The following is a 14101-nucleotide window of genomic DNA, read 5'->3' as shown; positions in this document are numbered from 1 at the left end:
CTTCCTTGCTGAGCAGCCTTTCAGTTTATGTCGATATAGGACTCGTTTTACTGTGGATATAGATACTTGTCTACCTGTTTCCTCCAGCATCTTCACAAGGTCCTTTGCTGTTGTTCTGGGATTGATTTGCACTTTTCACACCAAACTATGTTCATCTCTAGGAGACAGAATGCATCTCCTTCCTGAGCGGTATGATGGCTGTGTGGTCCCATGGTGTTTATACTTGTGTACTATTGTATGTACAGATGAACGTGGTACCTTCAGGCATTTGGAAATTGCTCCCAAGGATGAATCAGACTTGTGGAGGTCCACAATTTTTTTTCTGAGGTCTTGTCTGATTTCTTTTGATTTTCCCATGATGTCAAGCAAAGAGGCACTGAGTTTGAAGGTAGGCCTTAAAATACTTCCACAGGTACACCTCCAGTTCAGTACACCTCCTATCAGAAGCTAATTGGCTAAAGGCTTGACATCATTTTCTGGAATTTTCCAAGCTGCTTAAACGCACAGTTAACTTAGTGTATGAAAACTTCTGACCCACTGGAATTGTGATATAGTCAATTAAAAGTTAAACAATCTGTCTGTAAACAATTGTTGGAAAAATTACTCGTGTCATGCACAAAGTAGATGTCCTAAATGACTCGCCAAAACTATAGTTTGCTAATTTTAAATCTGTGGATTGGTTGAAAAATTAGTTTTAATGACTTCAACCTAAGTGTATGTAAACTTCTGACTTCAACTGTATTTGGCTACACAAATTCAACTTCATGTCGGATGAACTAAGCAAAGTGGCAACAAGCTGTGCTACTTGATTTGATGGACTAAGTAAAACAACTGAAGAACCTTGTTAAAGAGAAGGATAAGAAAATTGATGGCCTAGAGTGAAGAATTGATGATTTTGAACAATACACAAGAAAAGAGGATTTAATTATAAGTGGACTGGATACTACACACCGAATTTATGCCAGGACTACGGCTGGAGGTAAAGACGGGGAGGAAGCCCCGACTGAGGAATTACAAATGCTGGAAAGACAAGTAATAAAGTTCTTTGAAAGTAAGAACATGTGCATTCAGATTAACAACTTCGCAGCTTGCCATATCCTTCCCCAAAATGATTGCAAAACAAAGCCTACCATAATAGTTCGGTTTGTGAATCGGAAGCACAAGATCGAACTACTGCGGCAGGCAAAGAAGATGAAGGGGACAGGGATGTACTTGAATGAGCATCTTACAAAAATGAACACCGACACTGCCAGACATGCACGCATTCTAAGGAAACAAAACAAGGTACAAGCAACATGGACAAGAAATTACAAAGTGACGATATGGCTAAATGAAGAAGCCAAAGTAGTTACGATAAGAGAACTCAAAGACTTAGACCAATACAGATAAGGAACTATAAACTCTTGCTTGCTTGTGCTGAAACCAAGGAAATTTTACATTTGGAGGATTGTGTGGGGAGCATCTGCATGGACTATTATAAAAACAAATGACAGATATTGAAGAGGACTATTCATTCCCGTTCAGAGACATTGATGATGAGGTGTTGGTGGACATTGGATTGTGTGGGTGATCATTTACATAGACTATATAGTATGAAAATTTGAACTTTAAAACTTTTGACCACACAGAATACAAAATGTATGAGATTGAAAATGATACTGACCTGGAAAACCACTTTTACAATAACATCAACAACAATTGTGAGTACTACACAGATGAACAATTCAACAGGAATGTGAAAATTGAAGGGGCTTTATTAATAATACACTTCAACAGTAGAAGCCTCTATAGAAACTTCTTTAAAATCAAGAATTATTTGTGTCAATTCAATACGTTTAATGTAATCACTGTAACTGAGACTTGGCTTGATAATGAGAAAATGTATGATGTGGAACCGAAAGGATGAGTTGTTTATGATGAATAGGATTAACAAAAGAGGAGGAGTTGCTGCTCTGTATGTTGATACAGCTTTAAGATGCAGCATGGTTAAATGCATGTCAAACACCATAGAAAATATTTTGGAATGTTTGCCTATATAAATTGATGTTAAAAAACTAAAACGGGGGGTCTGGGTAGTTCAGTGAGTATTGACGCTGACTATCACCCCTGGAGTCGCGAGTTTGAATCCAGGGTGTGCTGAGTGACTCCAGTCAGGTCTCCTAAGCAACCAAATTGGCCCGGTTGCTAGGGAGGGTAGAGTCACATGGGGTAACCTCCTCGTGGTCACTATAATGTGGTTCTCGCTCTCAGTGGGACACGTGGATGCCACGGAGAATAGCGTGAAGCCTCCACATGTGCTACGTCTCCACGTTAACGTGCTCAACAAGTCACGTGATAAGATGTGTGGATTGACGGTCTCAGACGCGGATGCAACTGAGATTCGTCCTCCACCACTCGGATTGAGGCGAGTCACTATGCCACCACGAGGACTTAGAGCGCATTGGAAACTGGGCATTCAAATTGGGGAGAAAATCAGAAAAAAATAAAACTAAAAATATAATTATTAGCTGTGAACATAGAACACCAGGAACCTGCCTTGATCCATTTATGAATAGATTCGCTGGTATTTCACAAATTGATTGACAAAAAGGTGCTAATTGTATGTGGTGATTTTAATATCGACTAGTTAAACCCAAATGGACACAAAAGGACAACAGACTTTATTAATACAATGTACAGCAACAGCCTATTCCCTGTGATTATAAAACCAAGTAGAATAACAACAGACATGGCTACACTGATAGACAACATATTCACAAATAAAATTGAAGGCAGAATAGTATGTGGATTGCTTATAAATCACCTAAGTGATCACTTTCAGAATTTTTTCAGAATTTCTTTAAGATAAAAAGTGAAACTAAGTTAAATATTTGTAAAATTATTCAACAAAGAACACCAGGAGCTATCGCTGCCCTGAAAGTGGACCTAATGAAACAAAATTGAAAAGAGGTTTATGCTAATGATGATCCTAACAGAGCTTATGAGGCTTTTTTGTCCACATTAATAGCAATATGAAAAAACTGTCCGTTAAAAAAAACTTATATGGAAGCACAATTATGTGGACAAGCCATGGATTACCAAGGGGATAGAGAATGCATGTAAAATGTATGGATGGATGGAAAACAAAAAAAGATATAAGGTACAGCTCTGGAAAAAATGAAGAGAGCACTGCAAAGTTTCTCTGGATTTATTATTTATAGGGATGTGTTTGAGTAAAATGAACATTTTTGTTTTATTCTATAAAGTACTGACAACATTTCTCCTGTCCTTTTCTGCATATCGCTGCCCCCTTCGGCATATCGCGGCGCCATTTTGTGGCCCGTTCTGCATAACACAGCGGCCCATTTCAGCTTATTGCGGCCCATTCGGCCCCGTTTCTTGGCCGGCCCACGTCGTCCCAGTTCTTCCGATGGCCAGTCTGCCCCTGTTCAGAAATCAATATTTGGTGGAATAACCCTGATTTTCAATCACAGCTTTCATGTGTCTTGGCATGCTCTCTACCAGTCTTTCACATTGCTGTTGGGTGACTTTATGCCACTCCTGCTGCAAAAATTCAAGCATCTCGGCTTTGTTTGATGACTTGTGTTCATCCATCTTCCTCTTGATCACATTCCAGAGGTTTTCAATGGGGTTCAGGTCTGGAGATTGGGTTGACCATGACAGGGTCTTGATCTGGTGGTCCTCCATCCACACCTTGATTGACCTGACTGTGTGGCATGGAGCATTGTCCTGCTGGAAAAACCAATCCTCAGAGTTGGGGAACATGGTCTGAGAATTTCTGAAGCAGCCCCAGATCATCACTGATCCTCCACCAAATTTCACAGTGGATTTGAGACACTGTGGCTTGAAGGCGTCTCCAGGTCTCCGTCTAACCATTAGATGACCAGGTGGAGGATCGGTGATGATCTGGGGCTGCTTCAGCAAGGCTGGAATCGGGCAGATTCGTCTTTGTGAAGGACGCATGAATCAAGCTACGTACAAGGTTATTCTGGAAGAAAACTTGCTTCCTTCTGCTCTGACAATGTTGCCCAACTCTGTCAGTTTCACATGACACGGGACCTGACAACTAGTAAAATTGTGTATGGCATTTGTGCAGCCAAGACGGTGCTCGCATTACGGTTTCATCGTGGTTAAAAACTTAAAATCAAGAACTTTATTGAGTCAAGTCACCCACTTCATGTCTCTCACATTTACTAAAAACAGCATATCAAAATAAAAATACATAAAAATAGTATTTATAATGGTTATTAAGTCTTTTTAGGCGTAAAGTATCTAACCATGTAGGTTTCTGTAGTCTCTTGTGGTCCACACAGTGTTGTCAGCTTGAACTGGTCCATAATAGCTTGATGAATTAACTGTGTAACTTTTTAAATAGTCGGAGGAAAAAGCATTATTGCCAAAGCAGACAGCAACTCTAACAGATAAACAGCACCTATTTATTATTTATTGATTATTTTCAAAGAATTGACGAGCTGCTTAAAATACATTCTTTTACAGCATTTGTCCAACATTCACAACATTCAACCATGCACAATAAAATATTAGGATATTTTGGCAGCGAAATGTTTTCTTTATAATTTAAATATAGACTATAAAATAAATGTATTATTCCATGACAGAGTCTGTGTATGAAGCTAAACTTCATGTTACGAGATGAATTTAGTTGGTTTTGACATTTTTATTTTAAATGTTTATTTTATTTTATTTTTATTGTAAACCACCGGGTAACTTATGCATGTCTTCTTTTAGCCTACATCTCTGATACTTTTGTAGGACAATTCTGTTAAATTTATGACTCAAAATTATTATTATTCATATTTTTGCGGATAAAGAGTAGCTCAATGAAATTTTCTTTGGTTGGTATTTAAAGATTTCAGACTGATTGCAGACCAACGTGGCTGCCGCTCAAGCAAATATCAATTATTATTATTTTTTTATCTTTTGCGGCAGCTGCTGCGAGATGCACACGGACGCATCAGGGATTTAGGTACACGAGCAGCACGCAGAACTGCCCTGCATTGTGCGGTTTCCTGCAAATTAACTAGAAAATCATGTCCGTGACGACATGGCCCTAATATTATCAGTGAGATTTTCCAGTGTTTTAGGTTGTAGCATTTGCAGTCAAATCGTGAGACGTAACTTCTCAGCGAGTGCTAATTATTACTGTGTTGACTCATTTGTATGTATTTTCCCAAATCAGTCGGCAGATAGAGAAAAAAGATTCCGAAAAAATCTCAGTATAGACTTATTTATTTAGATAGGAATAATTTTAAATAAAACTAAATTAAATTGAATCGACAAATTGAAAATGAAGTAGAAATAAAAACTAAATTGATTTATTATTTGAAACATAATAACTCTGGTTGTAATGACAAATGCAGCTTTCACTTTCTTTAGTCTATACTTGAGTGGAGGTGAAAAAGCAACAAATAATTGAAATGTCAACAGAATGCAATAAGAAGTGTGTTGAAGGACAGTTTTGTCTTCATAAACCTAAAGCATATACTTTCATTCTGAAACCACTTTGAAGTCTGTTCAGCAGGATACTAATCACAAAATGTATATATGAAATGCAACAGAGGTGTTTTTGCTACATTAATTTTGACAAACTGTTTTTCTTAATTGTGAAGTTTAAAATAAGCTTAAAATATTGATGTTGAGTTTATGGTTGCAGTTTTAATTCAGATTCATGAACATATTCATTTGGACTCAACTCGGACTCGGCCTCTTTTGGACTCTGACTCAACTCGGACTCAATTGTTTAAAGACTCGGACTTGACTCGGACTCGACTAATGTGGACTCGAACCCAACACTAACTTAATGATAATAAAGTGCAAAAAAGTAAAAGACGAAAAAGAAAGTGCTAAAAACTGGAGCACAGTTTCTCTTAATATTCCAAAATAATTCTGAGTTATTTTAGTGCATTAACTGTAACTGAGTTTCTAATGTGTGTGCTGCTCATATCTGTGTCCCTATTGTGCATGTTCATGCATTCGCTTTTTTACATTTTCAGAACGTATTCTTATTTCCCTTTAAATCCACACAGAACCGGCTAAAAAACAGCAGTTACAGCTTCCCTTAGCGTCGTCCCATTTCAAAATGTTTGCCAAAAATGCATCTTAAAATTAAGATAACAAAATTCAGTCGTGCAGTATATTCTTGATAACATGTTAACAAACGGCTCTCGCACGTTTTCACACTTTATTGGCACCATTTGCAAAGGAAACAAATTAAATAAAAGCAGCTGATAATAATAAAAACAGCGGGTAGGGAGATGTGGGTGAGGTTTAATTTTCTTTTCAAATTATTTTTCTCCTGCTACCCAAATCTTGCTTTTCAACAAACACAAAAGAATGGCCTGATCCCATTTTTGCATGTATTTGCACTAATTTGCAAAATAAATGAATAAATACTGTCAGCTGAAAATAATAATGACAGAGGGTAGGGAGATGTGGGTGAAGTTTCATTTTATAATATTCTAATTATTTTTGTCATCTGCTTCCTAATGCCTTGCCCTCCTCTTGCTCTCTCTATATTTCATTGTCCGTCTTTCACTCGTCGGGACAGTGCGCATACAAGACGTCTAGATATCAAGCCGTTTTGAAAACTGTCGTAGCGTCTGGGACTCATCTCGGCCTGTCGCAGGAGTGCGCACACAACAAGACTGTTTATCATTAGATTCGAGACTTCTCGTTGCAGACCAGTCGTTGACTCAAAACATCAAAGGAGACGAGCTTGAGTCGTGTAGTGTACACTAGGTATTAAACACTTCCCAATGTCAAGGGCTATCTATGAAGAATTGCTTTGTTGTGAGGAGCGAAAACACGTGCACAAATGGTCAAACCACATCATCATTTTGCGAATAAACAGTTTCCATCACCTTAAAGCGTATTTTGACTGTGCAAAACTTTAGAAAATCCACCTCTGCCTAGTGCAAATTTTGAGAGCTTATGCGCATATTGTGCATTTCTATTTTGGTTTTCTTCAGCGCAAATTTAAAATTCACATAAGATACTTGGATGAAAACCCAGCAAGTGTCCCAGCAGAGATCAGTGAGGTTTCTTCAGCATCAGTTTATAACTGAGGATTAATATCACCCAGGAGATCACCCAAGAGTAATGACGCTAATATTAACAGCAGTGTGATCTCTCTTCTGGCTGGTGCTGGTAAAGTCCTGATCAATGTGATGTTCAACAAGATGATGGAGAACATGATGAAGAAGCTTCTGCCAGAGTAACTGTGTGGCTTCAACAAGAAAACAACTAAAGTAAATATGATATTTAACCTCAAGAACTTCAGGAAACAACATGAGAATCTATTCATGAACTTTGTTGAACTTTCCACAAGAACTCCTGTGTGGTGTTTTACTCAGATTGTCTGTTTGTAAACATCATTCACCCATCCCACCGTGGAATGAAAGTCTGTGTAACCCTCTAAGAGGACAGAAGTTTGAACCCTTCATGGTGCACTGGTACTCTTGAACATGTTTCTCTAAAAGGAACCTGAGGATAGTGGTTTTGTCTTAGTGGACATAACCAAAACAGAGGTGATCCCCAATGGAAAACCACATGTCCACCCACAATGCTTGTTTTTTCTAAAACATTGAAAATAAACCTCTAAAAATGGATCAGCATTTCAAATATTTGAGCACTTCAACCTCAACAGTGACATTCAGAACTGGATCAAGAAAAATAGGGAGTCTATCCAAAATTAGGATCTTCAACTGTCTACCAGGCTGTCTGCTACAACAGAAGCAATTTATCTTAATGAGGCAGTAATAAAAAAGTGCATAATACAAAGTTGCAAATTGTTTAGAGAAGCACAAGTAGAGAGGAAATTGAGAGACAGTGATAAAATAAAGTTTTTTTAAGAAGAAGAAAGAAGATATTGCATTAGTAGGACTGGGTCAAGTGCTTGTGAAAGAGATGCATCTTTAGATGTTTCTTGAAGGTGGCTAGAGAATCAGTTGCTGGAGTTTGGCAGGTCATTCGACCGGCGAGGAACGGTTGAAGTGACAGTCTGCAAAAGTGATTTTGTGCTACTGTGAGATGACACCACGAGGCGCTGCTCACCCGCTGATTCTAAGCTTCTGGAGGGCACACAGACTTGAAGTGTTGTGACAGAGTCTTGTATTCACTTCTTGTTCCGGTTGCCACGAGTGTTTGTAGCTTGCTAGCCTGCTTAACATTGCTTATTCTTATTCTTATACAATACGTTCATCATTTTATCATTTGCCATTTTACCGCATGCTTCGGGTTTTTCTGCTTTTCTACTGTTTCAACTGCGTGTATTTTACTACGCACACCCGTTTTCTCTCTTTTTTCTTTTTCCACTTGTCTGCATCTCACGTCTCGACTGCGTGCATTCGTTTTCTCCACTGTGTTTTACACAGATTACTGCATCAATCTCAAACATCTACTGATCAGGAATCACATCAAACCACATCGATCTCAAACCCTTGCCACTCAAGAACAACCATAACAACAACAACAACAAACAATTGCGGTAAGTCATGGCATCCGCTCATATTTTTTCTTCCTGCATTGCATTCCAAATGTTTACTATAGCTTCTTCCGTCAGCAGCGAGGGATTTACATGTGTTAAATGTAAGAAATTAGTCAGGCTGACGGAGAAGGTTAATGAGTTAGAGACCCGCATCCGAATGCTTGTGGAGGTCAGTGAGAAAGAGAAGCCGGTAGATACTGTTTCGGATGCGGGTAGTACACGAGCAACACACACACTTTAGTTCTGGCTGTAGAGCCCCTGCAGCAGGGCGTTTGGTGACGTCTCGGCGGCATACTCGCTCAGCAAAGCGACACCACTCTCCCGTTCCTGTTAGGATTTCCAGTTGATTCTCCCCACTCAGTGATGCACCCACTGAGAATCATGTTGAAAGAGCCCTAATAATTGGTTATTTTATTGTAAGGAACGTGGAAATAGAGACTCCAGCCACCATTGTTAAATGCATTTCGGGGGCTCGAGCGTCTGACATCAGATCAAATTTACAAGTGCTGGCTAATGATTTTCTAAAATTGTTATTCATGTCGGCACTAACAATGTCCGGCTTCGCCAGTTGGCGATCACTAAAGATAATGTTAAAGAGGTGTGTGAACTTGCAAAAACGATGTCAGACACTATAATATGCTCTGGCCCCCTCCCTGCTCGTCATGGTGATAAGGTTTATAGTAGATTAGTGTCACTGAATGGCTGGATGTCTGAGTGGTGTCCGCATAATAGCATAGGATTTATAGACAATTGGAAGAGTTTTTGGGGTAGACCTGACCTGCTAAAGAGAGACGGACTCCATCCCTCTGGTGCCACTCTCCTCTCTAGTAATTTGGCTCATAGTCTTAATAATGATAGTATTTGACTAACTGGGGCCCAGGTCAGGAAGCAGACAAACTGGCTAATCCGAACGTCTGCTAGCTGCCTTGAGACGTCACACAGGTCACATAAACTACAACACATAGAGACTATATCACCTAGATATCATATAGAGACTGTGTCTGTTCCCCGAACTACCAAACACAAACCCCTCACTAAATAATTTAGAAAAAATGTGATTACGGTCAAACTTGAAAAAAACTAAACAATTTAAGATAAATATCATGTAAAGGTAGGACTACTAAACATTAGATCTCTTTCAACCAAAGCACTAATTGTAAATGAAATTATTATAGCTCATAGTTTGGATGTGCTCTGTTTGACTGAAACCTGGCTTAAACTGGATGAATATATTAGTTTAAATGAATCTACTCCCCCAGGTTATTGTTATAAACATGAGGGTCGAGGAGCAGGTGTTGCTACAATTTACAGTGAAGTTTTTGGTGTTACTCAGAGGACAGGATATAAGTTTAAGTCTTTTGAACTAATAATGCTTAATGTGACACCATCAGATAGAAATATATAAAAAAATTGTCTTTTGCCCTTGCTACAGTATATAGATCACCTGGGCCATATTCTGATTTCCTTGGTGAATTTGCTAATTTTCTATCAGATCTAGTAGTTACTGTAGATAGAGCTTTAATTGTTGGTGACTTCAGCATTCACATAGATAATGAAAATGACACATTGGAATTAGCATTTATCGATATTCTCAACTCTCTTGGAGTCAGACAAAATGTGATAGGACCAGCTCATCACTATAATCATACACTAGATTTAATTCTGTCATATGGAGTTGATGTTGATACTATAGAAATTCAGCCGCAGAGTGATGACATCTCAGATCATTACCTCGTCTCTTGTTTGCTGCGATCAGCTAATGTTACTCAATCTACACCATGCTATCATTCAGCTAGAACAATTCTTTTGACCACTAAAGATAGCTTCACTAATAATCTTCCAGAATTGTCTCATATACTCAGTAAGCCCCAAAGCCTAGAAGAACTTGATGAAATAACAGAAAATATAAATACAGTCTTCTCTAGCACTCTTCATAGTGTCACCCCCTTGATTAAAGAAAATTAAAGAAAAAAGCCCCGCACCATGGTACAATGATCACACTCATGCTGTCAAGAGAGCAGCTCAGAAAATGGAGTGCAAGTGGAAGAATACAAAATTAGAGGTATTTTGTGGTGCATGGAAGGATAGTGTCTGTAGCTACAGACAGGCAATAAAAGCTGCCAGGTCATCATATTTTTAGCAAACTCATGGAAAATAACCACAACAATCCTAGGTGTTTATTCAGTACTGTGGCTAAATTGGTTAGGAATAAAGCATCGACTGAACCAGATATTCCATAATGACTTCATGAATTTCTTTACTGATAAAATGAAATTAATCAGAAATAAAATTGGAACTATGCAATCAACAGTACCTCAGAAAACAGTGTCTCATAATTTTCCTCACGAGCAGCTTTAATCCTTCACTGTCATAGGTCATGAAGAGCTAACAAAACTAATCGAAACATCAAAAGACACAACATGAATGTTAGATCCAATACCAACTAAGCTCTTAAAAGAGGTATTCCTTATAATCTCAGAACCTCTTCTTAATATTATTAACTACTCGCTATCCTTAGGACATGTCCCAAGAAACTTTAAATGGCAGTTATCAAACCACTTATTAAGAAGCCACAACTTGATCCTGGAGAATTGGCTAATTACAGAGCGATTTCAAATCTTCCATTTATGTCAGAAATACTAGAAAAGATTGTGTCCTTACAACTATGTTCATTTCTACAGAGAAATAGTATATATGAACAATTTCAGTCAGGATTTAGGCCTCATTACTGTACAGAGACTGCACATATCGGAGTTACAAGTGACTTGCTCTTATCATCTGATCGCGGCTGCATTTCTCTTCTAGTGCTTTTAGATCTTAGTGCTGCCTTCGACACCATAGATCACGACATTCTCTTGAATAGGCTGGAGAATTATGTTGGCATTAGTGGACTTGCATTATCACGGTTTAGGTTCTATTTATCAGACCGCTACCACTTTGTATGTGTAAACGAGGAATTGTCAAATCAAACAAAAGTATGGAGTACCACAGGGATCAGTTTTAGGGCCTCTGCTTTTCTCCTTATATATGCTTCCCTTCAGAGATATTATCAGGAATCGTGGAATAAGTTTCCACTGTTATGCCGATGATACCCAACTTTATATTTCTTCTAAACCCAACGAAATTTCACAGTCTTCCTTTTCTTTAAAAAGCACAAATGTGTGTTCCAGTGAGACACTTACAATGGAAGTCAATGGGGTCAATCTGTAAACATTAAAATACTCACTGTTTCAAAAGTATAGACACAAGACATAAACAATATGTGTGTTAACATGATTTTACTGTCATAAAATCACTTACTAACCACATCTGTGGAAAGTTACAGACAATTTTACAAATTCGTTGCCATGACAACCATGTAAACCTGCAAAAACAACGATTTAAACAACTTTACAGCTCAAATAACACACGCGTTTTAACAGAAGAATTAAAGTAAGTGCTTTTATAAGATTATAAGCATCACATTTCTGCCTTTAAACCCTCCAAAAATTGATCCCATTGACTTACATTGTAAGTGCCTCACTGGAACAAATTTTTGCTTTTTGTTTTTTAAACCCTAACCCTAACCCTAAACCCTAACCTAACCCTAACCCTGACTTTATGAAACTGAAAGGAAGCTAATAAAACAAAAAGGATTAGTGTGTATGTGGAATCACAAGCAGAACGGTTAAAGTTCTTACGATTCTCATTCCTAATTATTAATTTATAATAAGAATATACAGAATGTGAATGGGAATTCCCCATAAGTTATGTAAACAAACGTGTGGGTGTGTGTTTGTGTAATCAGTGCACCAGTAACTAACACATACACACAACAGCATCAACATGCACTACTGAACACGCCAAAACACACAAACAAACACAAGTTTCTGTGTCCTGACAAAAATCTTTGCTACAGGTGAAAGAGCACCAGTTATATTCCTCTCTCTCTCTCACACACACACACACACACACATACAGACAGAAGGTGTATTACATGCAGTGGCTTCTCATGACAGAGACACACTGAAGAAGCGCTATCACACACACACACACACACACTCACGCAGCTGTATAAATGAGATGCGAGCTGGAGCTGCACACAGATGCATGAGAAAATGCTGCAGTATTCACACACACAAACACACACTGCAGCGGTGGTCTTACCTTTGTGGTCACTATACACAGGCAGTCCATGTCAGGACGGAGGGGCGATGGAACCGCTGTACCCCCCCCACCCACCCCTGTCTCACCCTCTGCCTGTCGTCCCTCCTCTAGTGCTCACTCACCCGTCTCACAGCACACACACAGAGAGAGAGAGAGAGAGACGGGCAGAGAGCAGCGCGAGTGGCGAGAGACAGACGGGTGGGGGGGAACTGCACACGCGTGTGAAACATGAAGGAAATGATGCTGGGTGACTGTTGTCATGGCAACGAACAGCTGTTGCTCTGGCAACTGTAGAGCGCAGTTGCCATGGAGACTGTGAGAAGCTGTTAGCATGTGGGAGCAGCGGTGCAGTGACGTCACGGGTCAAAGTTCAAACTCTCATTTAACCCTCAGAGAACCCGTGCCGCAGAACTGCAATGTTTGTCTCAAGCAAGAGCGCAGAATTGGCTTGAACATTTTGGGGGGGGGGTTGTACTTGCTTGTTCTGGTTATTGGGGGGGGTTACCTTCCCCCCATCCCCCCTGGAATCTACAGCCCTCAAGCAAACAAATAGTTTGTTTTATTAAAAACAGTAAAAAAAGAAAACACATAACTGTAGCGGACACGCTTAATACAATAAAGACTCTTCTGTTCTATTCTATAAAGATCTTCCTTCAACAGCGGGTACTTTAATGTCACAGGGGTTCATTTTTATTTTTATTTTTTTGGTTATATGAAGGTCATATTAAAACTGAATTGGAAACGTTATTTATTTTTGGTACTTTTCAGTCCTTTTGATTTGACTGTTTTAGTCTTCAGACCCTAATTTTAATATTAATCTATGATAATCCATGATAAAAATACTAATTATTACATGTTTAAAACTATAATCATCTACACAAAGAGTGAAATAAACAATATTTATTGTGGGAAAAAGATTTCTATCAATTATTCAAACATTTCCAGCACACTAAATAATTTTATACCCCTAATAAAGTGTGTTCAAAAGTTAGTGTACTTGTTAATCAAGTGGAGTGAAGAGCATGAAATATGAGACAATGAAAAATCAAGGGAAATATCACTTGTGAGCTGTAAAAAGTGAAAATATGATTGAATTGTGTGTATTTCAGACACATCAAATGTTATATATGAAATTAATCTTCGCAACACAAATGAGTCGAAAAGCGTTAAAAATGTCATTTCCAGCACAGAATTCTATTCAACACAATCCAGAATTTGAGATATGCTGGAAATGACACAAAAATGACATAAATGTCCTGTGATACATGTACATACAGTGGCAAGAAAAAGTATGTGAACCCTTCAGAATTAGCTGCATTAATTGGTCATAAAATGTGATCTCATCAAGTATAGACAAACACAATGTGCTGAAGATAACAACACACAAACAATTATAATCATTCATGTCTTTATTGAACACATCCCATTAAACATTCACAGTTCAGAAGG

At 38.5% G+C, this 14101-nt stretch overlaps 1 protein-coding gene across 3 annotated transcripts in view; it reads right to left on the bottom strand.

Annotated features, from left to right (window-relative positions):
- The window catches only part of dlg4b (discs, large homolog 4b (Drosophila)), an 80984-nt gene that overhangs the window by 64740 nt on the left and 2143 nt on the right, over positions 1–14101 (bottom strand). The window lies entirely within an intron of this gene.

This window comes from Myxocyprinus asiaticus, chromosome 29 (genome assembly GCF_019703515.2).
Source record: "Myxocyprinus asiaticus isolate MX2 ecotype Aquarium Trade chromosome 29, UBuf_Myxa_2, whole genome shotgun sequence".
Taxonomy (NCBI): domain Eukaryota; kingdom Metazoa; phylum Chordata; class Actinopteri; order Cypriniformes; family Catostomidae; genus Myxocyprinus; species Myxocyprinus asiaticus.
This window is presented reverse-complemented; position numbering and strand designations above follow the sequence as displayed.